Genomic DNA, 25836 nt, shown 5'->3' with positions numbered 1-25836 from the left:
CAATATAAGGCCTCTGCATTCCATAATTTTCAATTTAGCAACAAGACAGACAATAACACAATTAATTGCAATGCATGAGACAGGATACAATGACACGGAAGCAGGGAGGAAGCAATTTTTACACAGAGAGTAATGTCTGAGTTAGTCCTGGGAAGAAAAGGAAGAAAAAGAAGAAAGAATATTCAAGCAGCAGAAGCAAAGGGTGCAAGAATTGAGAACCACAAGCATGCCAGGCAAGCCCGGCCAGTGGTCCTATGAGGCTAAAGAGAAAGTTCCAGGAGGGAATGGGCTGGGCAGGTAGGTGGAGGCTAGATTACGAAAGGCGTCCCGTGCCTGGCCAAGGAGTTGGAACTAAGCAGTTGGAGCTCATCAAAGGATTTTAAGTAGGGATGTGATATGATCAGATTTTTTTTTTTTTTTTTTTTTTAAGAAAGACAATTCTGGTGTTAGTGTGGAGAATGGATTAAAAGGGTGAGAGGCTGGAAACCGGAAGATCATTTTAGAAGCAGACTTTTACAATAGCCTCTTCCCTCCAGGAACAAACTCATCTAACTCCTGGTGAGGTTCAAATTAGGAATAAGAGGGTGATCTCTTTTTTCTTACGAAAAACTAAAGATGAAAGTGGAGATGCTTCACTACGATAAGTGGTTTAGTGAAATTTCTGACTGAAAGGACAATCCTAAAACCGGCAAGTAGCTTAAAATTGATTTTTTAGTCAGAACACTTTTTCTGGAACTTTTGTATTCAAACATTTTCATGCATACTTGGGGTAAAATAGGCAATGAATGCTGTAGAAGAATCTAATAAAAATCACTCTCTTTTTGGGGGGTATAATTAATAGAGTGCTGAGAGAATGATTATTTTTTAAGCAGACAAAAAAATTTGCAAGTAATTTTTTAGTTTCAACTAAAAAGTCTGACTGTTACTTTTCTACTACTTGGCATTGCATTGAGTTTTCTTGTATTTATTTGTTATTGGCCTATCTGACTGGGCAGCATAAAAAGCACCCACCTCAAATTCCTGGCACTAACAGCTTAATTTGACAATTTGTAGATGGTCTTCTTATATTACCCTTTAGGACCTTAATAATTAGTTTTTCTTTAGTGCAGTATTAAAGCATTAAAGGTCATAAATTCCACAGTCACCTGTATCCATTTATTGCTAATTTATTATGGAACATATCATAAAACTTCCCTTGACATACAGGCCTCTTCATAACTATAAATCTTTTTCCAACTGTTTAGATAACTTATGCTTAAGTTCATGAAGAGACCTCTAGGAGCAAATATTTAAAACATCTATTTATTACACATTAATGATGTGGGGTGGATAACCATGTGAAGTCACTGTAAAGTATTCATTTACATTCAGTATATTTATCACTTTGACCCTGATAAAGATAAATTCGTTTTCAAGAGGGAAAAATGTTAAATGTCAAGTAGCCGTTTTACTAAATGTTTTTAAATGTCACTTGAAAAAAGCCATCTTTCTAGTTAGTATACAATGCAAAAAAATGTTTCCATTGGGATTGAATTTGTCACTGGTAACTTCAGTTAAGCTTAAAACTTTTCATACTTGAAGGTCGTATCTTCACATGGCAAATGTATCATGCTATTTGATGAAGAGGTCATTTTCCTTCTGATTGAGCTATGGAAATGACGTGCAGTTTAAAAAGGCAGCTACCAAACGCATTTTTCTTGCTGCTTGAACATGTCTATGGATGCATATTTGTTACATAACCAAATAGAAAAGGAGAGGAGACAATCAACGTCCTAGAAAACCAATTTGTAGAATGAGCAATTTGCTGAAAATCAAGTCATTTCCATTAACCTTGTCTAGTGCTATTAGTAATCATGAGGCATGAGATAGTTGCAAAAGTATTTAGGATTTTTTTTTCCCAAAGCTTTAGTTTAGCTTTAATTTTCTGCAGCTGCCATGGTTAGCCAAACCAGAATATTATAGATTTTACCATATTATGACATTGGACGTAAAAATAACTTATATATTTCAAATTACAAATGAATTGTATCAAATGTCTTATCATTTATAAACAAGGGGAAGGGCTTTTCTCTTTTCAACATGCTTTCAAACCAGCCTTCTGTACTTTTCTTAATTCATCAAGTAGTTAATCAGTTCAAAAAAATATGAACATTTTGTTAAGGTTTTAAGCTTTTGAGAAGTACTTGATGTCTCAAACATTAAATGTACATGAACTTGACATCTAACTGAGCTGCTCTGACAAGTCCACTACAAATGACTAGCAAGAAGGAAAGCACTGCAGCAAAACTGAAACTAAATTCAAACTCAGACTTAGAAAAACAGTTGAACAGTTCAGCAGCATCATTTACTGAAATCTTGCTTTCTAACAGGAACCATGGAAGCATGCTCTTAGTGTGGAAGTGAAGATGCTAAGAAGGGATTAAATACTTGTGAGTAGGGCCTCACATTTGAAATAAATTAACTCTAAGTATAGAATTATTGAGGAAGGAGTAAACCAGAGCTCACATTTTGACACCCATGACATTTCAACCATAAAACAAGGTTCAGTAAGACTCATTAGGGTCTTTAACAAGAATCTAGCTCCCATCCAGGCCAAAATCTTTGTTCACAAGCAACCTAAATTAGCTGGGATGGTAATGGGCTTTCTTTAATCCTGGGAGAATTTAGAATTGAGTATAGAGATCATTAAAATTGAAATATTAGTGCTTGTGTGTTAAGAAGGAATCTGTTCGCATGTGTCTTATTTTATTTACTTGGCCTATTGGAATGCCAGTCTTGCAACTTGAATTGAATTTATGTAATTGTGTGATCTTTGACTTGGAGTAATCAACTCATTTTAATTTGCCTGAGATTGTCCTGGTTTTAAAACTGAAAGTCCCACATCCTGGGAACTCTCAGTTGGGAATGGTTGGTCATCTTATTTATACTTGAGATTTTAAATTGAAATTTTACTAAATTCATATACAATATCGAAGGAGAACTTTAGTGTCACTATGTGAGTTCAATGTATTAAATACATAAAAACTATTTAAGTATATACCCACGTTTATGTAATTTGGATAATTAGAATAGAAATGGAGCATATTAAATTTATAAAGTTTAAAGCGTTTGTAGGTGTTTAACTAATGAGACCAAACATTATTCAAAGCCCCCTTAAAAACAAGTATTAACATTTGCTAGACTCAAAAATAGACAATGGAGATTTGTGGGGGAACTTAGAGTCCAAAGGAGGAGCAGGTTTTCCTTAGATAAATTGAACACTCATTGTTTAAACCAAAAGTAAATTGAGAACCTGTCTTTGGGGCATACTAAAGCAACTCTAAAGGACACAGTGGTAACTTAAAAAGTAATCCAGAAGAAAAGAAAACATTCTTAATCTTAATCCATTCATATGAGTATGAACCCATAGTAAATATGACCTTTGGAAGATGAATGAGTTTGGGCCTAATCCTATTACTAGAGGCTTTATGAAGAGAAAGCCATGTGGAGAAGCAAGAAGCTAGCCGTCAACAGAACCCAGAAGAGAAAGGAGAGGACATCACCATGTGACAGGAAAGCCAAGGAACCCAAGGATCTCTGACCAGCCAGAACACTACTGACCCCAGGAGGAAGCAAGCCTCCCAGCCTCCAAAGCCTTGACTACTGTTTTGGTTTGTTTTGATTGTTGTGAACAGACAGCTCAGTTTAGCCATTATTCTATCAACAGGTAACAACAGTGTGAACTGAAAAGTGACTCAGTGCTTGCCTTCTGTTAATGGAGTGCTACCTTTGTAGTGTGGCTGAAGATTAAGCAGGAACAAATCCCATTTGATGATATGCAAATATCACTACAGTTTAATATTTTAGAATTGTATATACTTAAGGTTTAAAAGGGAATAGCCTTTAAGTACCTTAAAAAATATTTTTTTTTACTTTATTTCTCTGACAAAAAATATATTCAGAAATGTGATTCATCCTGCAAGCTTTACCAAAGCAGTAATTTCAGCAGGAAGTTTAAGAAAATGTGATCTCCAAAGAACCACTGATATGATAATAGGTAGCAATATTTACAGGCACTCAGATTCATGCAAGCTCTTTTCAGGATGTGAAAGGCTTCATACCAAGTCTCCAGCCTGTTTTATCCTATTTGGGGAAAGCTAGGATTGAATACTTACTTGAGGTATCACAACCAGATGGCCAGTGACAATTGCTTCCTCCTACTTCTCTTTGTTATATACCTATCTCTGGGGTATGTCCCATTTGAACCGTTTTCATGGCTATTGGTCTATTTAGTTTGAAAAGCAAGAGAAAGACAGCATTGTGTCTTCCATGCAATCTGTGCCACCACGTGCAGTTTTCCTGTTGCAAGGTTACAGCATAACCCAGCAAAACTCATAGTTCTCAATATACTGCCACTCTATTGCCATCAATGAGGAAACTCACTGATGGTCTGGAAGACAAAACTCCCATTTTATTCTGTGTTGACAATTCCCAACCTTAAGTGTTAAATATTTCTAGGAAAAATCACAATATTTTAAAAGGTAGTTTGTGATATTGTAATGGATGTGTTATTATTACATTAAAATAAACCGTAGCCTTTTATTAATTCTTAGGCATTTTAAACATATGTTGGTTAAGGGAAAAGGCTAGGTTAGTAACATGAAAACATTTTTATCAACCTGAGACTGAGATGTCTTCGAAAACCCTGTTAAATATCCTCTTACAAAGGATATATTTTCAAAAAGGTTAATATTTATTTTTTAAAATAATGAGTTCTTAAATTATGGTTTTAGAACAATAACTGCAAGTGGTTTCAAACAGACTTCTTTTTATCAAGGAGCTGGAATCTTTCTGTTGACTAGACTTCCTTGATCTTAGTCTCTATGAATTGTTTAGTTTTATTTGGTGCCACGGGGACTCCTCCAAAGTTATCAGAAGCTCCAGTTCCCAGTTTAATACTGAAAAAGAGAGTCTCAGAACATGTCAGTATAATATAGTTAATGTTTTCCACGTTTCTAATACCAGGGTCAAAGTCAAACCTCTTATTGTATTAATAATAGCAAAGCAAAAATAGGCTTTGTAGTTGTGAATTCATGGTTTTAAAGAATAATTTCCCTATGTGTTTATTAATTCAAGCCATCCATTGAACTATTCAAGGATTCCATTATGTGTTCCAGTGAAATATCTCATCTTGTACCTTTAACTTGGAGAACTATGAGAATGGATATGCATGTGATTCTTTACAGCCATCAACATAGGATATTTCCTTTGTTCAAAGCTATGTCAACTTATAACATTAAAAGTTAAGTTTAGTAAAATAAACTATAGAGCCCTAGTAATGGAATAATTAAGCACCAGTTTTCCCCTAGTTATATTTGAAATAGCATGGTTTGGAGAATAGTTCACATGCTATGCATTACAAAGCATGGCCATATCCTTAGATTCTGATATTATCTAATTTGCATATCTGCAATAATGAGAATTTTAATGAAAAGTCTTCAAGGAAAATCCAGACAGCCTCATCTCACCAAGATGTTTCCTTTTGAGAGTGTATTGAATCCATGGCCCATTTAGCAGTAAGTAATGGTGAAAAGAAGCCAAAGCAGTTGGTGTGTTGCAAGAGTCTCTTTCTTGACTGAACTTTCATTTAGGTAAAGTTGGCATTGATATCCACCCCAGATGACAGAGGTGTGAGGATGAAGTGACTTGGCAGCTCCTTTTTCTACCTGGGGGCTCTTCTATCATCCCTACTTGCTGCCTTTAACTTGATCTTGGTGGATGGGGTCAAGAAATGACAGTGTAGCTCAAAGCTCCCTCTGTTCCAGGTGGTAGACCAGAATCATGTGCCTCTCAGAGGGACCAGCTCTTCTTGCCTACTCCTGGAAGAAACACATCCTTGCCTAGTCGAATCTACTTCCCCTACTTGAGGTAATAGGCAGACATGCCCAACCAAGTGGTGTTCTCCATTAGACTTTGAAACAAGGACTATTTATATGTTGCTGATGGCTGGGAGAAGGACTCTGTCAGCTGGAATAGCTCATGGGTGAATGGTGAAGCCCTGGTTTCAATTACTTTGGAAAATGGAACACGTAGCCTTCTTTCTTATGAACTTCATGATTTTGTCATGTCATTTGCCAGCCATGTACTTTTCAAATGGTTTTACTTGGTTTGCATCTCACAAATATCAAAGAAGCCAAGTTTCATTCCTAAGAAATGGTAAAGAATATCTTTCCTCTTTTTCTCCTGTAAAAGTTGAGTCATATGACATGTAGATGCTAAGATTTCAAACTGAATCCATATTAACTTTCTCCTAAAATTAGGAGAATAATCTTGATTATAATCCATTTTCCTATGTGGAAGGTCATAAAATTTGACTTTTAGGAAACCAGAGAACTTACACTTCAGTGCTTCCCAAATTATGTCTTAGAAATATTGACTGGTAATTGCCATCAAATAAGTTTGGGAATCCTGGGTTAAAGAGAACTAAAGATGTTTCTTTACAGAGTCTCAGAGGAAGTGTACCTGTAGTAATTTCCTAGGACTGCCATAAGAAACTACCAAAAACCTGGTGGCATAAAACAACTGAAGGTGACTGTAATGCTGGTTCCTTCTGCAGGATCTAAGGGACAACCTGTTCCATGCCTCTCTCCGGGCTCCTGGTGGTTGCTGACAAGCCTTGATGTTCTTTGGCTTGTAGAAGCATCCATCTACTCTCTGCCTCTGTCATCACCGATCTTCTCTCCGACTGTGTCTCTGGTTCTGAATTTCCCTTTTCTAATAAGTACACCAGTCCCTGGATTAGGGCTCCCCCTAATCCAGTATAAGCTCATCTTAACTTAATTCCATCTGCAAAGACCCTATCTCAAACAGGTTCCTGTTCACAGGTATCAAGAGTTAGGACTCGAGCGTGTATTTGGGGGGACATAATTTAACCCACAACAGCCTGGTAAGGAACCAAAGAGGTCTTCCATTTCCGAGTTCCCAACTAGGTTCTAGAGATATTGATTGGCATATTGTGGTCAAATAAATTTGGGAACACTAGGTCAAAGAGAGTTAAGGATGTTTCTTTACCGAGTCTCAGAGGCAGTATACCAGAGTGGTTCAGAGTGTGCACTCTGGAGCCCCTGCTTTGATTAGACTCAGTTTTTGTACTCCTAGAGTAGGTGTTCATGAACTGATGTCTCTGGCCTCCCTTTGGATGTCAAAACCATTCTCTTCTGCCCAGTATAGACAGTTTTGATTGAGGGAGAGTTTGAGAGTTAACTAGTAAAGTAAAGTAAAAAGTAATTGCATCCTCATTTATGTGGGCTATCTACCTATGACCACCGCCTAGCTTTACTGGGTGTTTGCTAATTCACTGTTTTGCTGGTTTTAAAGAGAGGATCAGTACACAATTTGGGACATAGCCCCTAGAAAGACTAGAAGTATTATGTTGTTTATCAGGTTATCACTGCATGTTTCCCCAAAGTCCTCTCTCGATGTTGAGAATGGACATTTTGAAAACATAACTTCATGAATTTGCTTATTACCTTCATTCATTCATTTATTCACCAAATTTTGTTTGTATGTTTACTGTGTGCCAGGCCCTGGGGAGAAGAGAGTGTGCAAAATAGACAAACACCCCAGCTCTCATGGAGCTTGGCTTCTGGTGGTCACTGATATGCAGATATCCAGCGAACACAAGAGGTAGCAAGGAGCTAAACATTTATGACACTCACGGGCCTATTGGGTAGGAGATGGGGATCCTTTTCTCAACAGTGAAACAAGGGTATTGCTATAACCTACTGCTTCCTCATCCTTGGATCCATGAACATGCTACAACTTTTTTTTCTAAACAAAGGTTATGTGTAAGTTCTGTGAGGTATGTCAAAGTAAGGGATTGAAGGGGAGGAAAATGTGACTATTGGATGGGATGCTGTGATAAGTCAAGGCAGAAGGGAACAGAAAAATTAAGGGAAGAAAGGACAACATCGGTTAGATGTACTCCCAGTCAACTGGATTTATCCAGGCTCAACACCTGAGACTCTTGCCTTTCTTTTAGAAATCATTCTACTGTTGGATGCTTATAACAATGTTTCCCAAAGTGAGATGATTTTAGGTGACACACTTTTTGAATAGTCACATATTTAATATAATGTGTTTCAGAAAATGATATCCAGCACATCAGATCTATGCATGATAGTGAACGAAATTTCCCATTAACAAAATAAATTTATCTAAGTGTTTATTTTAAAGAAAGTGAGTCAAATTTGTTAACAAATTTGATCTCTGAATATGTAAAAAATTCTAAAGTCATATGTGAATGACAAGATTAGGAAAAGAAACTCTACAATGAGCTCTCGTTTATGTGTTTATCTTTCAACCTTTTAAAACTTAAAGGTTGGGGCTGCTCTGCCCCGGCCGGCGCTGAGATGCGGGCTCCGGCGCCCCCGCCTCCATGCGCACCTCCCGCGGGGCGAGCCGCTGCAGAGGAGCGCCTGGCCGGGCCGAGTGCGGGCTCGCGCGGCAAGTGAGCGCCGGGCTGAAGCCGCGGAAGGTTGCGTCGCGAGGCAGTTGACCGTTTCTTTCTCACGCCGAGGGGCGGCCCTCGGGATACGTCGTCCAGCTTAAAATGCGCTATGGTTTTTGAACTTCAAGTCACGAAATGGATTCGAGTGAACCAGAGACCCGGAGAACGAAGAGGTGTTTGAAAAGGCCATTCCAGGAACCATGACATCTGAGAGCATTTCACAGTCACCTGTGGGGCCAAATGACACCAGAATGACAGCTATGGAGGACCACTGAGAAATCCTTGGCACAAAATCCATACCCATCCAACACCCTGATTTAACAACTGATCAGGTGGGGCTAAGCGGCCAAGGCCATGCAGTGATCACGTGGCAGAGCTGGGCTCCACACCCAGCCCGATGCTGGAGGCCCTGTGATCAACACATCATATTGCTTCCCAATTATGTTGGACATCTGAACTCTGGCAGAAGAAAAGGGATTTGAAATCAATCCACAGAACTATGAAACCTTTCAACAGATGAGAGAAAACACACAGTGGTCTCATCCACTTGGTGCCACCAGCCTGAGACTTGGGAAGACAAGCCGGTCCGGCATCCTGGGCTCTTCAAGTGCCTGTTTTGCTGCTGTTTGGACAAAGGATGATCTAATCCAAGTATTAAACCACCAGTGCCTGAGCCAGGACCTCCTACCCAAGTATATCTTATGTGGTAAAATTCTTCCCGGGTTTGTGTCACCCTGGAAAATATTTTACTTACATAAGTACTTATTTTGGTAACATTCCCCAAAAGGCTTTAAAAACTTCTAGAAGATGAGAGTGTTCACGAGATTCATTCAAGGTCGAGGAACAATTCAGACTGCAAATTGCTTCCTATTTAAAATCACTGACATTTAGTTACTGGCAGTTTCCCAACGGAGAGAGGAAAAGACAGACAGCAAGCATCATTGCGTTGAAGGTTTGGAGAAGGTACAAACCCCAAACAGAAGAGGGCTTCTTAAAGCATGAATGAACAGTAAATGGGATAAGTGTGATGGTCTGGCTGAGTTCAAATACTTCCTCCACCACATCCTGGCTTCGTGACTCAGGGCAAAATGCTTAACCTCTAGAGCTTCACTGTCCTCACACATAAGATGGGTTTAATACTGGAACCTGCCACATAGGGTTGTCGTGAGGATCAACCCCTACTAAAGCTCAAAGAACAGTGCATGGCACACTACAGGTAATCAGTAAATGTTAGCCATTGTTATGATCTGCCTCTACTCTTGATCCCTCTGCCCAGCCGGGTTAGAAAGAAGTAGATGGTTGTCTCTCATCAGTGTCTGTGTTGTATTTTGAGAAAAGGCTAAGAGTGGTGTGGTGTGGAAGCCCTATGGACAGAAACGTCACATGGGCACCAGAACTAGTGGCACTGAAAATGAGAACTGGCCATGACTAAAGTCACTGGAAAAAGTTCTGCAAAGTCCAGGAGTCAGTTTTAACTTTTTTCAGTAAAGCATCCAGAAAGAAAGTATTTCAGGCTTTGCAGGCATTCGATCTCTGCTGCAACTACTCAGCTCTGCCACTGTAGCATGAAGATGATAAACGAATGAGCAAGGCTGTTCCAATAAAACTTTATTTATGCAAACAGGCAGAGGGCCAAGTGGGCTTTCCTTTGCTGACCCTGGATATAGTATATTAACCTAAAGCCCTGAGCATAGCAATGGGGATGGGGCAGCACAGACCTCACCCTTCCACCCAGGAAAACCGGCCTGTGCTCACACTCTGCCCCTAGGTCCATATCAATTTTTTTCATATGTGGAGATCACATTATTAATGTGCTATACATATGTATGAATATATACTTCTGTATTTAAGAGTACTTATCTAACGATGCACATTTACTCACTCAGCATCTCTCTTATGTCAACGTTCCCTGAGTCAAGTTAAATACAGACGTCATTTAGTAGTGTTATTGCAAGCAAATGTATTATATTTTTTTTACTGGAAATTTCTATCTTGGAAAGATAGATAGAGGTTTGAGGAGAAATAAATAGTGCCATATCAGTTTCTCTGCAAAATTTCCCTTTCGATAAATTCTGTCATCTTCCCAGGTTTGCCTGGGATTATCCCAGTGTATTCTCATTGCCCTGCATCCTGTCTGCTTTAGCATTTGTACAGAATTTTCACTCTTTATCCAAGTATTAATTATTAACAGTTGTATTAAAATAATCCAGGCTGAGTTAGCATGGTTCTCACTCTTTCCTTCCAGCTCCTGTCATCATTTCACCTAGTAGCACGTGAGGCATCCTTATAGTGAAAAGTCTTCTCGTGTGGCTAAGTCAGAAATACGGTCAGTGATAAACCAATCTCTGCTTTCCTGGCCCTTTCCAGACACAATGTAACTCAAACTTGCCTTCAGGGGCAGGAAACAGAGCACTCACTGATAGAACAAAGTAAGCTTGGGCAAAAGAAGCTGGCGACAGGGGATTCGCTCAGGTGACAGATGGCGGTGGGAGGGACTGGCTGCCTCACTGGCCACCTAGAGAATGTGCAAGAGGATGTGCAAGGCCACCAGGCAGCCACTGGGTGGAATCAGTGGGAAATTGGGAAATTATAGGCCTGGTGTACATGAAATAGGTACAGAAAACAGAAGTTGGGCAGCCCTGCCACAGAACTGGAATACTCTTCCTATAATGATTTAACCATTTTTAGTAGAGTTCAAATGTACTAGTTTTTTTAATTGGTGTAATGCTTTTATATTTTGCAATTAAATCTCTTAGCTGATGATAAATGTATATCTTGCTCAAAATTATACATTTTGTCACAGGCAATAGTAGCCAAGATTATACAACTGTCAAAGGCAATAGTAGCCTAAAGAGACATGATGACTAAATGTAATTTAGTATCCTGGATGGGATCCTAGCACAGCAAAAAAAAAGGACATTATTTTAAAAAACAAGAAAATGTTAATAAAGCATTGACTTTAGTTAACAACAATGTATCAGTAGGTTCCTAATTATAACATGTACATCATACTAACATAAGATGAAACTGGGTGTAGGTTATAGGGGAACTCTACTTATGTTTGCAATTTTTTTTTTTTTGTAAATCTAAAACTATTCTGAAAAAGAAAGATTATTTTAAAAATCTATGTGGGGCTATAGTGATACTATTAACCGCATGAAGACAGAAGACACAAGTCTCCTGAAGAAGCATCAGCATCCACTTTTTTTAACAGAACTATGCTCAAAATCTACAATTTCACTCATGCAGCTGCAGAAGGTTCAATTACACATCACACTGTGAAGCATGACTTTTCACTTAGATCAAATGACTATCTTTCTGAATTATACTGTGCATTTTCAATTCCAAGTTTTCTTGTGCAAATGCAAAGAGTAAAACTATAGCTGTGTATGTTTTCTCCAATAGCAGAAAAAGACTGTTCAAAGAAAGACAGGTGATAGTCTTAATAATGAAAATACAATTACTAAATAGAGAAGTTGATAGATCTAAAAGGCCCTTAGCATGGACGTCTTTAATCAGGCTTACTCTATCAGAAAACTGTAGTGCACAGTACACCCAACTCACTTCACACAAACACAGCACAAACTCAGCATAGAAATCATTCATTTCAACATCCCTTAATTTACACTGATGACTGAATCTTCAGAAAAATAACTGATGATCCAGCAAATCATTCACGGATTTAGTCTCTTCTGGCTGTTCCCACAAGAGTGCCCAGTTCCAACTGGCTGTTTATAGAACCTCTTCATCTGCACCACTCATGTGCATTAATGTGCCTTTGTGGAATGCTGTGAAATTGTAATTATATCTGAGGAATTCAGTATAGATTATAATACTTCTCTATTTTTGTTATTAAGACTATCACCTGTCTTTCCTTTTTCATTATTTTGTTATGAAACTTGTGTAAATACAATTTTGTTTCTGTACTTTTTTGGATAACATAAATCTGTGAGCTTGAAATTAAAAAAAAAACAAAAAACAAAAGACTTAAAGGTTGGGGAGTGATTCTGGGCAGTATGAGGTTGCCTTCTTACCAGAAGTGACTTTTTCAATGTGCACTTGCTTCCCCATCACCTCCTTCTCAAACATTTTCACAGCTCTCCATTCCCAATTCCTCCATCTGTAAATGGGGTGGGGGCAAACTAAAAGGTTGTGAAAACTAATCATTCTAAGGCTTTACTATTTCATCCAGGCCCTAAGAAGGAGGAAAAAAAAAATCACAATAAAGCGCCCTCCCTACATGAACAGACACAGACACACACACAAACACACACACACACAATTTTCTTCTCCATTATACTCCAGGCCATTCAATATTTAAAGTAGGAAAAAATATATTGAGACAAAACTGTCCACTTGGAAACACATTTTGGTTCAGTCGATTAATTCTGTAATTTTACATTTTTTTGAACAAGTGATGGTTCATGATATGTTTTAATCTTGTAATATTTCAGAGAAGTAACGTGCTTTTAAGAAGTATCCTCAGAGGGAAGCAGGTTCATTTTTCAGAGGAACAGTAGCCTCCTGGGCATTTTTGTATGTTTCATTTAAGATTGAGATGAGTCAAAGGGGGCTTGGCAGATGTGATTGTCATAGTGCTCTGGGACCAAAGTACCCTGGGTACTAGGAACTGAATATTAAAACAAAATTTGAAAGGTCTTTCTTTCCACGCTCTCCTCTTCTTCAGATCCCTAAAGCATTTGTTTTGTAAAGTCCTAAAGTGGAAACACATTTTGGTACCATACTTTCAAACAAAGCATCTCTTTTTGAACTCTGCAGCCTTGATGCATTAACACAACAGCATATCAAGTTCACAAAATTTCAGATAAACCATGTTTAAGCTATAAAAATGACCAAAAAAAAAAAAAAAGAGTATAGTTTTTCCCACATCTCATTTCCTTTTCCCACACTACTTTAAGAAAGCTCAGCTTTAGTATCTCTTTGGTAATGGGAAATACTGCAGATACACACACTGTTGTATGCAGGCTGAACGCATTCTCAATTTATAAGTTACCTGACCCCAGTACCTTGATAAGCAGCTGGGGACAAGGCCAAGGAGAGACAAAGCCATCTTAACAACATTTACCATTTTGTGAGACACAGAGTAGCTATCAGTAAGCAAGTGAACACTCTAAGATGCCAATAGTTGGATTAAAGTAAGTGCATTAACTGTCATTCATATGGGATCTCTGTCCTACCAACCCTGTCTTTTGCAACCTGCTCTGAGATAGAAAATATAAATAAAAAAATGTAAAGATGTAAATGTATTATTGTTCTGAGCCCTATATTTTGCCTAAACTAGTGTGCTTAAAGCATTGAAAAACTACAACATTGCTTTTTAAATTCAACTTAAAATATTTAAGTTCAATAAAGATTCTTTATTGGAAATTTAAGCATTGTTATTATTTTTCGTGATAAATGATTGTCTTTGTGTACTTTAATTTTACTTGTTGAAAAATAGTATCACAGCCCAGGATAAATCCTCTTCAATCAAATGCCAAAATGCTATTATTATTGTACAAATGCTCTATAAATATATTGTAGTAGCTTAAAATTTAAGAGAACATGGACAATCTTTAGGGAAAAAGGGGGGCAAATCTCTAAAAGGCTGAGAAGAAAACATGATTTATTCTGCTTTTCTAGCATTGCTAGTTTCCAGGTGTTCACCTTTTGATCTGGCTACAGGCAATGATTTTCTGAAGTGGTTTCTGATGGTGTCTGACATCACTTATAGTACTCTTGAACAATCTTGTAATGTGCTAAACTATACCAAATTAAGTGAGTTAGTGGCCAAAAAAAGAGTCCAAAAGGCCCATGAGTATCATGAGTGTTTTGCTACTTGCTGCCTCTTGAATTCAATGCTCAGAGGGAAGAAATGAACTTTTCTGATTCTCGAATACCTTGAGTGGTGGATTTGGTGGAGAGCTCTATCAGATCTGGGACAAGAATGAAATGAATCAACAATCTTAGAACTATGTGGAAGTCTACAATTACCAGATTATGTCCTTTTCAGTCATTCATTGATTCAGTCATTCAGCCAATCATTCACCAAATATCTAGTGAGTGACCATTCTGCAAGTGTGGCAAAATATGTTGTGTGGGAAATAAAGATGAGAGAAGCCCTGATCTTGAGCTCAAGGAGTTTATAGTCTAGTAAGAGAGATGGCATGTATAAACAAATTGACTAAAAGGTAGAAGAATGCATTGACATTTGAAGTGATGGAATATATGAATTCAGAGGAGGGAGAGAGCTCTTCAAGGCAGGGTTATTAAGAAAAGATTCATTCCTTCATTCATTCATCCATGCATAGTCAGGGACTATCATGGGCATGGAGATGCAACTGTGAAGAAGATACAGATAAACAGGTAGTTACAATTTATTTATTTGGTTATTTCACAAATATATATATTGAGTCTCTGTGGTATGCCATACACTGTTCTAGACCCTGAGGGTCATTTAGTGATGGAACAGAGCTAATGTACTACTAGAGAAGACAATCAATAAACTAGCAAATACATAATAATGTAATTTCAGATAATTAGTGTTATGAAGAAAATATCCATTTAGGGAGGGTAGATGGTGAAAAGGCATGAAAGGTCATCTTAGACAGGCTTGCCAGGGGAAGGTTCTAGGAGGAAAGAGGTCTGAGTCCTGAGAGAAAGTAGCCACGGAAGAACCTGGAGGAAGAGCATTTCAAGCGGAGGAAGGAGCAAGTATAAGGCCCCATGAGAGCTTGGGAGAGTTTGAGGAGCAGATAGGTGGTCCCAGTGGCTGCAGCTGGATGATGAAGAGGGAGGGTAGGTGGAAGATGAAGTTGGGCAGTAGCAGGCACCAGATCATTAGGGGCCTGTGAATCCAGGGTTCTTCTAAGGACTTGGGAAGCCACTGGAGGGTTTCAATCAGAGAATATATAGATCTAAGTTTAAGAGTAGATCACAGTGGTTCAAGAATGGAAGAAGCAAGGAAACTATTTAGGAGGCTAAAAAAAAATAGTCTAGAAGAAAGGTGATGGCAACTTGAACTAGTGTAGTAACAGTGGTTTGATGAGAAATGATCAGGTTTGAGGATATGTTTTACAAATAGAGAGGATAAAGCCTATAGATCTGATGTGAGGTGGGAGGGAAAGTAAGGAACCAAGGCTAACTCCTGTGGTTTTAGGCCTGAGAAATTGGGTGGATTTTAACACACTTGACTGGCATGAGGAAGACTGCAGAGACAAGGGTTTGGGAGAGGAAACCAAGAGTTCTGTTTGGGGCATGTTAAGTTCAAGATGCCTTTTAGACATTTCACAGGAAATGTCAAATAGCAACTGTCTACAGGGTTTGGAGCTCAGGGTAGAGGTCACGTCTAGGGATGCACATTTGGTAGTCATCAGCATGTAGATGAATTCAAAGCCATGGTGCCATGCCCGATGACAGCTCGTACCAGGAAAGAGGTGATGGACAGGGGTGATGTTAATAATATTTAACCATCAGTGCTGCAGGGTCAATAACCAAACAAAATGCACACTGGCTGTAAACAACCACTATAGCTGTATGGCACATTGTGGCTGAATATCATCTGCTGGTAGACATGGCAAGAACTGGATAGATCTCAGAGCAATGAAGAGGTGAGAATTAACAGAATTTGATCATCGATCGTATGAGAGAGATGAAAGAGAGAAAAAGATGATGCCAATGGGTGGCTGGTGACACTAATTAATCAGGTAGGGAACTCAGCCAGAAAAGAGTAGGTTTGGTGAGTAGGTAAATTTTTGAGTTCAGTTTGGGACAGGCTGAATTCAAGGTGCATTTAAGACATACAAATGCAGACGTCCACTAGGCCATGGAGAGAGCTGGCCAGGCAATACGGACTTGAGAATCACAGCATACAGAAAATGGTAATGGATGCTCTTGGGAGATCTCCTGAGGAAAACCAAAGTGTCAGGAGAGAAGAAGGCCAGGGATAGAAATACCAATCCTTGAGGTATAAGTAGAGGATGAGGAGGCTTCAAAAGTGAGGGAGAAAGGGGCAGAGAGGTAGGATAAAAGCAAGGAGAAGGCAGTGTCAAGGAAGCAAACTGAAGAAAGTGTGGAAAAAGTTAAAGGAGTGATGTGCTGCTAAGAAGGAGTATCAAGAGTGACCCTAGGGAGCAGACTCTCAGGGTAGGAGTTTGAAGCTGGATCACTCACCAGCCATAGAACAAAAGAATTCCATTGCCAGCGATAAGTGGGGTGGTGATAACCCCCCAGCATGTAGTCACAGATGGAAGTTGGCTGTGGAACTTGAATGCTATGGGGGCAATTATAGTTACATGGATTGTGGAGTGTCCTGGCCTTTGTTAACTGCTTTTAGAAATCTAGTGGGGAAAAGCCATAAGCTCAGGTCAACAACCATCAACTTCAAGCATGCAGTGAACTTCTAAAGACTCTTTGTCATGTTAAAGAGCCTTACATCTACAGATGCAGAGAAGACTGCAGAAAATTAGATCCAGGATCTGTTTGTGAGAAAGGAGAGCTGTACAGCAGCCTGAAGGCACAGACCACAGATTTTCTATGTCAAAGTCAGAGTCTTCATAGGAAATGAGTATGACCTTGAGACCTGGGATGGAGACTTTGGTAGGTAGACCTGATTTAATTGTCTGATTCCCATGAAGCTCCATGTCCTACCCCAAGTCAATAGAAGCAGCACACTTAGTTACATAGATGAGAGCAGCTTCCCCTTGCCTGGTTAACCCACCACCTTGCCCAAGGCAGCTGCCACACAGAGGAAGCTTTCTTCCTCAAGACTCACCCCTTTTCCCCTTGTTGCCTCCAGGCTGATAATCAGGGTCAAGTCTCAATACACCCCCAAGCAAGAAAAGACAGACCCTGTTCTCAGAGAGACTAGCTTACACACTGGAGGAATTGCAGGGCCAGGCTAATATGTACTGGCAAAGACCAGAGAAATACACCTTGGAGTTGATCTTGAGGGTGTGGAGTTGGGGCTGGGAGCAGGATGTAAAGACAGATATGAGAGAATTGATTGAAAAGGGATCAGTCACTTGTGACTCAGGTTTCAATATTCTGGCAAGGACTTAGTCTTAATATGGAGCTAGTCTTAATATGCAGCTAGTCTTAATATGCTACCGGAATGGCTCCTTAAATCTTGGACATAATGATGCCTATAGTAAATGAGGTGGAGATGCTGGACCTGCCTCAGCACAGGATGTGAGCAAGGGGACAGAAAACTCAGGAAGCCAGGAATGTTCGAACTAACTTTTATTATGTGAGACAGAGGAACCCATCACCTGATTATAGTCAGGGATTTGGTAAAAGTGAAATGCCCAGACTTTTTAGAGACTATTGGATAGGAATCTCAACTGATATTGATGTCTGGGAAACAGAAATGCAGCATGATCCTCCAGATAGAGCCCAGGTTTATGGAGACCATGTGTTACATAGTTTAGGTCCAACCCTCCCTCATTGTCCAATGGTTCCAGGATGCTCACTCTAGTGCTCTCTCTAGTTGTTGAGCATATAATTGAAATCAATACACTTAGTAGGGCATTAGAACTCTCAGCTTTTTACCCGGACCTGTGGAGTAAGTACTATGTGATAGGAAGGGCTGCTTCTCTGGGCCAAGGAGAGTTGCAGAGATTAGTATCACACTCAGAGATACTACAGTTGCAGGAGTAGTGGTCTCCATTATACCCCTATTCATCTCACCTGTCTGGCCTCTACAAAATATGATGGACCATGGTGAGTGAGAGCAAACATGGTGCACAGTGTTGGTATGCCCCCAGATCCCCTCAAGTCTCTTTTCCCTTCTTCTGTGCACACTCCCTTCCATTTTTATGTGCTTTTGTTTCAATCCTAACACCCAGCATATGAAGCTCTTCTTTGGAGAATTGCCCTTGGGTTACTGAAGACTGCTTTGCCTCCAGGTCCTGACAGCTAGAAATGTCTGAGGACTTATTTGCCTCCTGAAGTTCCCAGCTATGATGCAAATGACCTGAGCTTGAGTCAGAGGACCAAGCATATGTGAAGCTGCACATCTCTATGATGTGTAAGGAGGATCTGTGGCAAATTGGGGAGCTCCTAGAATTGCAGTGCAGATGCCTACAGTTCTAGAGCAAGGTACTGCCTTCTGGGGCAGAGAACCATTTGTACATGAAAATCATCTCCTGGTCATCCTAGTAGAGACTTAGCACCTGAGTGTTGAACATACAACTGGAACTGTTCATCATAATCTGAATCCCCTGAGTATAAATAAAGCTGGATGGGCACAGTGGCAATGCCTCGTGTGATGACACGGATACATTTGGGACCAAGCCAAGCAGGTCTAGAAGGCAAAGTAAATTATACAGACAGACAGCCCACACACTCACAGCATTCATTCCCATTGCATCAACACCTCTCTCTCAGCTCATACCTATGAATTCTTGAAGGGGGAATAAAAAATTCAGGCTTAGTTCACAGATGGGTTGGCATGATACGTTGCTGTTAGTCTAAAATGACCATCTCCCCACCCACGGGTGGCCCTAACAAGCAGTGGAGGACAGAATTCCTTCCAGTGGGCAGAGCTGTGAGTAGTATACTTGACTGTTCTCTTTGTATGGAGGGAGAAGCGGCCTTGAGGTATAGATATACACAAAATTCTGGGCAGAAGCGAACGGTTTGACTATTTGGTCAGGAGTTTAGAAGAAGCAATACTGGAAAATTGGAGATTTAAAAAAAGTGTTCTAGAAGGGGCATGTCTAGAAGGATGGACCTTTGGGAATGGGCATAAAGCACATTAATGCCTACCAGAGAGAATTCACTGCAAAGGAAAGATTCATTGACAGGGTTCACTAACAAATCGGCCCCATGGCTTCTAGGAAGCCTTTTTCCTTGGTCATTTAGTGTTGGTGCACCAAGCCAATGAGATGGCTCCTAAGCATAGGGCAAGTAGCATAGACTTCCTTTCATCAAGTCTCATCTTGATACTATACATCTCTTGCCACCACAGTATAAGCTCCATAAGAGCAGGGATTTTTGTCTGTTTTGTTAATTGTCTACCTCCCAGAACTGTGCCTCACACATAATACAGTTTCAACAACTATTTGTTGAGTGAATGACACAATTCGTTCACGCAGCCAGGAAGATCAAGAGGGTAGCCTGGGTGGGAAAACCAGCTTAGTCAAAGGCCTGAAGTCAAGAATTTTCAAGCTATATATAAGGGCCAGCAATTCATTGTTCCATTTTGAATAATTTTATCTGCTGAAATACTTTTTATACAGAACTTCTGATAGATTTCCTTGTATAATTGCTCAAAATCTTAATGTTTTCAAAGAAAAGAAGGTAGAATAAAATCTGGGGAAACTTCATCTTGGCACATACCAAAAACTGTTGTTTCACTACTAATAGCAAAGAAGGCAAAGCTTCCAAAATAACATTTCCTGCTTTCTGACTGAAAAGATGCTGTAGTTGGATGAGCAAATTGAACAAAAGACCCTACTACTCAGGGAAACATTTCCTCTGCATATATCACCAGATTGTCTAATGTCATTTCCCCAAACAGGGTAATTATTCATACCTCCATATCGCCTGTGCTAACAATTCCTAAGGCTACAAATTCCTCACTGCAAAAGGAAGAACCTTTTGTTCTTTAGGGCCTGAGAGAAAGTCAAGTTAGGTGTCTGTCTCAAGGTCAAACCAAGACCATAAGCAAAATTAGATTGACATAAATGATAGAGATCACCTTGGAGCTATGCATTAAGAAAACTCTGGCAGGAAGAAGTAGAAGCTATATACTTTTCTCTGGGGATCTTTTGCAACAACAGGGGATAGTTTGCCTCAAAAAATTGCTTTGATACTTCCAAAGTAGTTTCTGTAACCAAGGGAAAATATATAGAAGTGCTTCATCAACAGAAAAAAAAAAAAAAAAAAAGGAAGAAATGGGTAATGGAGGTAATTTTTCAGAAACAGGGTCAAGAGGGATAGAGAGTAAAAATATTCCCAAGAAGGAACAGAAATGTTGGATGCTTAAATCACTGAGATTGGTATTCTATACTGAATATATCTATGCTGTTTTTCCTTGGTACTTCATAGACTGGAGGCATTTCTCTGAAATGATAAACATCTGCATAAGGTTTTGTTTATCATTATATTGGACAAATTGAGAAATGTTTGTGGTTCCTCACCCACTTATTGTTGGTTTTCTTAATAGTCAGGGAGAAAAGGTTTTCATCTGGATTTGTTGTAAAGAAGGAAGTAAGGATGAATGTTAATCACATATATGAAGTGAAAGAAACTCTCATGTACATTTTAAAGCCTTAATGTCAGAGGTGACTTTAGGGATTATTTGGCCCAATTCATTTATTTTGCAAGTGGGGAAAGTAAATCCCACTGAATTTAAATTGCATTACCCATATTATAGAACTAATTGGCCAGAACTAGGACTCCGACTGGCTCCTATCCAGTAATGGCTTTCTCTTTGCTTATATAGTCTCCCATCTATTGGCAGTGGGAATGGAAATCATGACCTCAGGTGACATGAGTTTTTACTAATTCTTTGCTTAGCCTTTTTATACTATGAAATTATTGAATCAATAATTTGATTATTATTATTGATTATTATTCATTATTGATTATTGAATCAACACAGGCATTTCTTCCCACGACTGCCCCTCCCTGGCCATCTCTGCTTTTGGATGCATCTGAGTAAATGTCCCCATGAAATCCACTGCATCAATCAGACTATGGTTCTTGTTTTTTCTTAGATAATAGTGACATTAATATGTAAGGATTAGAATAGAAGATATATGAGACCTGGAGAGACTTGTCTTGTAAGAGCCTTGTATAAGAAAAGAAAAATGATTTTTCTATACAGTACATTAACAATTAAAAAGGCTCAGTTTTCAAACATGATGACACACCAGTATCATTTCCACTTAATCGTATCATTCAAGAATTCCATTTTCTTTGTAGAAACAGGGCACATTTGCTCCCAGTTTGGTTATATCAAAAAACACATCAATAATTCTGAAGGTAACCATGCTCGATTTCCCTCAGTCGGACAAAGATTTGACAAGTGTTGAATGGTTGGGGAATAGTAGGGGAAGAAAAGGGAGGAAGGCCATCTCCAAAATTCAGATACACACTAGAGGGAGAGACAGAAAGAATATTAGGATAGATGTCAAAAAGCTAAAGGAGAATGCCTGGGTGGCCAGACATTGTTTTCCTTGGGCAATTATCAGGTTGGATTCACTTAGAAAAAGTAGAAGAGAAGGGCCATTTTAATTTGGTAAATACACTACTCTTCAAAAACTTCAAGTACCATACTATCTGGCATATGAATTTAAGGATCTCGTTAGCTGTGTTCTCTGAGGCTGTTACTTTTGTTCATACAGGCCATCTTTGTGATTTCTGGGAACTTTCCAGAAAAAGTAGTGTTTAGGATTTCATTAGGTCTTATCTGTATTCTCATAAAAGAGCAGATTATGGTTATTTATTTAGGCATGTATGTTACATCCTTCTAAAAATAAACTGGAGGATTTCCTGTTAAGCAAAATATATATATTAAGAAGAGAAAAAAATCCTGTCTTCAGTTAACTTTTTCCATTCACACTTCTTGCACTTTTCCTAATCATCCATTCCTTTATTTATATACTGATTAATCACAAAGAGCAGCCTACCATGAAATAATGCTCTTCTTGGAAAACAAATTAAATCTGTGTTTTTATGAAAACCAGAACTTATATAATCAAACAAAAATAAATACCAATCAAAAAAGACCTATATGGAGTTAGGTTGAGAACTAGGCTTGGAGATAGTTGTTCCAGAAAACCTAGACTGAGGATGGTTAATATATTTCAGTACAAGAATCCTTTCCTAATTTTGTGAATGAAGAGGCAGTTTGCACATAAATATTTCTGAAGGACATTTCCTTCAGTTCTATGTTTTTAAGTATCTTTCTGCTTTTTCCCATAAGTCATTCATAGTGTAGGGTCAAGAAATCTGCATTTTTAAACAACCACTCTGGATATTTCTGATGCAGGTTAAAGTCTGAGAGGCACTGTCCAGGGGAAATTTCTCCCTAACTCTTTTTCTTAAAAGTAAAGTAAAATACACAGAGTTTTAAATGATTTTCTTCTAAGAGAAGAAAAATCCTATATTCAAGCACAAGAGAAGTGTCTAAATAGTAAGGGATTCTGTTTATACAAGGACAAAACAACTGGCTGAAAAATCAACATTTCAGAACTTTTGTCCACATAGAACCCAAATGCCTATTTGTTTTATGATGTCTTAATGATTCGACTTATTTTTTCCTGCATCACTTACTGAACTGACAAAGTTGACAGAGATTCAGTCTTTTATATGGTTTGAAGACCCTCTACTGGATTGGGCACTGCTAGAGTAGATGATTTGGTTGCCATGTGAACCAGAAGGTCTACATTATCTGGAGAGGCTGCTGGTATTGATCCTTCAAGATTGGTATGTCATTTATACCAACAAAGAGCATTGTTTATCTGAACACCAAATCCTGACTTCCTTGCAGTTACTGATTGAATTGGGTCCCCCAAAAAAGATAGGTTCAAGTCCTAATCCCCGGTCTTGTGAATCTGATCCTATTTGGAATAGGATCTTTGAAGATGTTTCTAGTTAAGATGAGATCAAACTGAATTAGGGTGGATCCCATTCCAGTATGACTGGTGTCTTTATAAGAGGGGAGATGTAGACATGGTAGAAGATGGATAAAGAGAAGACAGCCACGTGACAGAGGCAGAGGTTGAATCATGGCATAAATTTCCGACAAGCCACCACAGACTCATAGCCTCCAGGAGAAGCAAGGCCCTGCTGACACCTTGATTTCAGACTTATGACCTCCCAGACTGTGAGAACAATGAATTGCTGTTATTTTAAGCCATCCAGTTTGTGACACTTCATTACTGCAGCTCCAACAAACTAAGACATTTGACATTTTGGAGTATTGCTTTAAAACATCTCCAGTAATTGCTGTTATATAATATTTTCCAGAACGTGCTTTAAAATCCTTTAGAAAGAGATAAATTGATGGCATGTATCTTCCTCCAGGGTCTTGCCCTGACAGCAGCCTCACTGGGCTGGCTGGTGCACATTAGCAGAAGTGCCTTCTGACTGGGCCTTCCCACACACTTTCCTATGCATTTTTGGAGCCAAATTGTGGCCTTTCTCATCCTATCTCTTTTAGTCTTGGTGTGATGGTTAGGTTCATGTGTCACCTTGGCCAGGTGATGGTGCCCAGGGGTCTGGTCAAGCAAGCACTGGCCTGACTGTTACTGCAAGGATATTTGTGGCTGGTTAATAAGCTGGTTTATTAAATCACCAGTCAATTGATTGCACCTGTGGCTGCTTACATCAACAAAGGGCATGGCTGCCGCAATGAGAGAATTCAGTCAGTTGGATTTTATCCAATCAGTTGAAGACTTTTAAGGGAGAAGAGAGAGAACTTTCACTGCTTCTTCAGTCAGCCAGCCTCTCCTGGAGAGTTCATCAAAGACCTTCAGTAGAGTTGCCAGCTTGCTGCCTGCCCTATGGAATTTGGACTTGTGCATCTCCACGACTGCGTGAGACACTTTTATATAATCTCATATTTACAGATATCTCCTCTTGGTTCTGTTTCCCTAGAGAACCCTAAGTAATACACTTGGTGTTCCAGTTTGCTAATGCTGCCATTATGCAAAATACCAGAAACGGATTGGCTTTTATAAAGAGGGTTTATTGGGTTACAAATTTACAGTCCTAAGGTCATAAAAGTGCCCAAACTGAGGCATAAACAAGATGATACCTTCACTGAAGAACGGCCGATGGCATCTGGAACACCTCTGTCAGCTGGGAAGGCATGTGGCTGGCATCTGTGTTCCTTTGCTCCTGGGTTGAGTTTCAAAATGGCTTTCTCCAAAATATCTCTGGGCTTCATTTCTTAGCATCTCCAAATGTCCTTCTGTCTGATTCTCCAAGCATCTCTAAGCATCAGCAAGCGTCTGGGTCTCCTGGCTTAGCATATGCTGGAGCATGTTCATCTTTCTGTTCTCTGTGTGAGACCCTTTTAAATTAATCAAGACCTGCCCTGAACAGGCAGGGTCAAATCTCCATGGAAACATTCAATCAAGAGGTCACACCCTAATAAAAAATATTAATAACTCTGCCCCCACAAGATTGAATTAAAGAATATGGCTTTTTCTGGGGGACATAATGTATCCAAACCAGCACACTTGGTAACCTAGACCTCTTCATTTCAGACATCCTTGTCTGTCTTCCGACATCCTTTTCTGCATCTTGGCCACTTGGGTTACTCTAGCCTGGCCCCAGCGAGACAAGTTAGACAGAAGGGAGGAATAGAACAAGTATTAGCAACAGCAAGAGAAAAAATAACTTACAGGCACTTTCATGCATCAGACAGTAAGCACTTATATATATATTAACTCATTTAATTCTCACAAGAACCCTAATAGGTAGATCTTCTTATCATCCCTCTTTTACAAATGAGGAAAGTAAGGCATGGGCAGGTTAAGAAACTTGCTCAGAGTTACATAAGCAGTGAGAAGCAGAGATAGAATTTGAATCCACGGAGTATTGCTCACGGGTCCATGCTGTTACCCATTTCTCTACGCTGCCGGAGTTTAATATTAAATTGAGTTTTAAGAAATAGCCCTTATGTTTGTGTAGCTATAAACATTAATTCATATGATCTTCACAAGAGCTATTAAATGGGTATGATTGTCCCCATTTTGCAAATGTTGCGCTAAAGAAACAAAATGCTGTAATTATTTATATTATGCAACCCTGTGGTGAACAACCCTATAAGTATATAATTTCTTATTCTGGAATTATTTCTACATCTGAGATGTTAATACAGACAAAGATTTTTCCATTTGTCCCTAGCATTAAAATCATATATTTTAAAACTGTCTAAGTTAACCCAGTAGAAAGAGTAAGCATCATTGCTAAGGAAGACTGAGAACCATTCAGTTCCTCCAGAGAAATTTGAAATAGATGTGGTTTTTTTTTTTCCTTCTATGATGGATCTAGAAGACAAAAAGTGTGTTTTATTTCTCGTGAAATGCATTTTCCTATACATCTCAGTATGTGGGACTGTCAAAGTTTATAAGTTTGGCAGTGTTTTAGCATGATCATTCTGTTCTTCTTTAGAAACTTATTAAATCTATATATTTTATGAAAAACAGAGCATGAAAGATTTTTTTTTTTCAACTTCTGACATTTACTTGTTGGTTAGTGTTTAAGTCATGCTCAATCTCAAACCAGAATGACAAAACACCCAAGACTTAAGTGTTTCCAAAGCTTATTTGAAAAGTGGGTGGCACTTCAGTGTGATATTTTATCTGAGAATCAATGATTTTAGAGCT

General features: G+C 39.0%; 1 long non-coding RNA gene across 1 annotated transcript in view; it reads right to left on the bottom strand.

The window, feature by feature from the left end:
* Positions 1-8292: 8292 nt before the first annotated feature.
* LOC119510960 overlaps positions 8293-25836 on the bottom strand; it is an 82708-nt gene continuing 65164 nt past the window's right edge. Inside the window, exon 3 of the long non-coding RNA XR_005212084.1 lies at positions 8293-8716. This is a non-coding gene — a long non-coding RNA (uncharacterized LOC119510960). The remainder of the gene's footprint in view (positions 8717-25836) is intronic.

Source organism: Choloepus didactylus, chromosome 15 (assembly GCF_015220235.1).
Source record: "Choloepus didactylus isolate mChoDid1 chromosome 15, mChoDid1.pri, whole genome shotgun sequence".
NCBI lineage: Eukaryota > Metazoa > Chordata > Mammalia > Pilosa > Megalonychidae > Choloepus > Choloepus didactylus.
This window is presented reverse-complemented; position numbering and strand designations above follow the sequence as displayed.